Consider the following 3,403-nt stretch of genomic DNA (forward strand, 5'->3'; position numbering starts at 1 on the left):
TAGTGTTCCCCAAACTCTTCGTTTCACCTGTCATATTGGCAAGTCTGAAGTATCTTTATTGGTTGATGGGGGCAGCACCCATAATTTTCTCCAGCCACAAGTGGTTTCTACACTTCGTTTACCGGTAATTACTTATAAGCATTTTGATGTCATGGTGGGAAATGGGCAGATATTAAAGTGTGAAGGTTTTTGTCCAGCTGTGCCTGTTCAGATTCAACGACATGTTTTTCTGGTGGATTTTTATGTCTTGCCTATTCAAGGGGCAGACATGGTGCTGGGAGTGCAATGGCTGCAGATTCTGGGACCTATCATGTTGGATTACACTCACCTGACAATGCAATTTACTTGGCAGGGGGAGACAATTAAATTGCAAGGGGATAAACACACAGGTCCCATTTCCTTTAATCAATTCAAAAAAATCCACAATACAGGTCAGGTTGCTTCTATGTACCAACTCACTCTGTTGGGTTCGAATTTTCCTATTAAAGAGCCAGTTATAGATTCTCAAGTACAAAGCCTCTTAGAAGAGTTTGACAGCATCTTTCAAGAGCCCAGAGAATTGCCTCCACATCGATACTTAGATCATGAGATCCATCTAGAGCCTAATTCAGCTCCGGTCAATGTTAGACCGTATAGGTATCCTCATTTTCAAAAAGGGGAAATAGAGAGAGGCAAGTGCAGCAACTGCTAGAATCCGGGTTTATAAGAAACAGTACAAGCCCTTTTTCCTCCCCTGTATTGTTAGTCAAGAAAAAAGATGGAACATGGAGGTTTTGCATAGATTACAGAGCTCTAAATAATATCACAGTTCGTGATAGATTTCCTATTCCCACTGCCGATGAGCTCATGGATGAATTAGGTGGTTCTCAAATATTTTCCAAGTTGGATTTGAGAGCAGGATACCACCATCTTCGAGTACACCCAGCTGACATTCAGAAGACAACTTTTAGGACTCATCAAGGACATTATGAGTTCCTTGCGATGCCTTTTGGGCTGACGAATGCACCTGCGACATTTCAACCCACTGTGAACTTGATGTTTCAGCCTTATCTGCGTAAGTTTGTTGCTGTATTTTTTGATGATATTTTAATTTACAGTCCTTCTTTAGAACAACATTTAGAACATCTGAAAATAGTGCTAACCAGTTTGAAAGAGCAACAATTTTTTGTGAAAAGGAGCAAATGCTCCTTTGCACAAACAGAGGTAGAATATTTGGGCCATGTGGTATCAGTACAAGGAGTCAGTATGGATACCAACAAAGTCAAAGTTATGGTTGATTGGCCACCCCCAACAAATATCAAACAACTCAGAGGTTTTCTAGGCCTAACCGGATATTATAGGCGATTTGTGTGCAACTATGCATCTATAGCTGCTCCATTAACAGACTTGCTGAAAAATGACTCCTTTCTCTGGTCTAATAAAGCTCACACAACTTTTATGAGTCTAAAAACAGCCATGACTGCTGCACCTGTCTTGTGCTTACCCAATTTTTCTAAGGAGTTTATAGTTGAGACTGATGCTTCAGACTTAGGAATTGGTGCTGTCCTCCTTCAAAATGAACACCCCATTGCCTATTTCAGCAAGAAGTTATCATTGAGAATGCAACAAGCATCAACATACGTACGAGAGTTGTATGCAATCACTGAATCTGTCAAGAAATGGAGGCAGTATCTCTTGGGGAGGAGATTCACTATACGGAAAGATCAGAAAAGCTTGAGGAGCTTGCTGGATCAGGTTATTCAAACCCCTGAACAGCAGTACTATTTAGCCAAGCTTTTGGGATTCCAATATTCCATAGTTTATAAGCCAGGCAAAGAAAATAGGGTGGCTGATGCCCTTTCAAGGTACCCTACCATGACCTTGATGACTTTGGCAGTGGTGCATTTTGATATTCTGGAGGAATTAAAGAAGGAGAATAAACAGAATTCATTTTTTCAGCGAATTCACCAGCAATTGGCAGCTGACCCAGCGAACTGCCTTGATTATGAAGTTCGGGAAGGTTTATTATTGCAAAAAGGGAAGCTTCTCCTAGATCCAACTTCACCTTTGATTCAACAAGTTCTTAAGGAGAATCATTCCACTTTGACTAGTGGCCATACAGGCATTCAGAAAACATTGGCCAGAACAACTGCTAGTTTTATATGGCCAGGTATGTCCAAAGCTGTTAACGAATTTGTGAACTCTTGTGTGATTTGTCAGCAAGTGAAATATCAAACCAGAAGGCCTGCTGGTTTATTGCAACCCATCCCTGTGCCTGAAAGAATTTGGGAAGATTTATCCCTTGATTTCATAGTTGGTTTACCAGTGTCCCATGGCTCCACTTCGATTTTAGTAGTTGTGGACCGACTGTCCAAGCAAGCACATTTTGGTCTCCTGCCAAAAAAATACTCAGCTGCTAAGGTGGCTGAACTCTTCACTCACATGGTTTGTAGATTGCAAGGTGTTCCTAGATCTCTAATTTCATATAGAGATCCTATCTTTCTCAGTAAATTTTGGACTGAGTTGTTTGAACTCAGTGGCACTAGCTTGCGCAGGACAACAGCCTACCATCCTCAATCAGATGGTCAATCTGAAGTGGTTAACAGGGTCCTAGAACAGTACCTCAGGTGTTTTGTAGCAGATAACCCAAAAAAATGGTCATGTATCTTGCATTGGGCTGAATATTGCTACAATACTTCCTACCATACTTCAGTTGGCATGTCACCTTTCAAAATAGTGTATGGACGTGACCCTCCATCAATTTTGCAGTATATCACATCAACTGCTGAATTAGAGGATGTGGATAAGTGGCTGGAAAGCAGGCAGGCTGTTTTGTTGCAGCTGAAGGAGAACTTGCTCCATTCTCAGCAAGTCATGAAAGACCAAGCCAACAAACATCGCAGGGATGTACACTATAAAGTTGGAGACTTAGTTTGGGTGTTGCTGCAACCATATAGGCAGGTTTCAATGGCAAACAGAACCTCCAACAAGCTGTCAAAAAGGTATTTTGGACCATTTCCAATTCTGAAACGTGTTGGCAAGGTGGCTTATAAGTTGAGCTTACCAGTCACTGCCAAGATACACCACACCTTCCATGTTTCCCTACTTAAACCATTCCAGGGTGAACATCTCATTTCACCATTACCTTTGCCAGAAGTGTTTCACGGGGGGTTACCTATTCTGGAACCAAAACAGATTTTGTCCACTCATTTACAGAAAACAGGGGATTTCTACACTAAACAGGTGCAAGTACTATGGGAAGGAATGATAGGAGAATGTATCACATGGGAACCTTGGGAGGAATTTTCCAAACAGTTTCCATCCTTCAACCTTGAGGACAAGGTTGATTTTAATGGAGGAGGTGTTGATATGGGCCCAAATGTCCCAAGCCCAAATAGTATGGGTAATATCCCAACCCAAAAGC

This window comes from Gastrolobium bilobum, unplaced genomic scaffold, assembly GCF_033153095.1.
Source record: "Gastrolobium bilobum isolate Gb01-03AN ecotype WA unplaced genomic scaffold, APGP_CSIRO_Gbil_v1 utg1269, whole genome shotgun sequence".
Classification (NCBI taxonomy): domain Eukaryota; kingdom Viridiplantae; phylum Streptophyta; class Magnoliopsida; order Fabales; family Fabaceae; genus Gastrolobium; species Gastrolobium bilobum.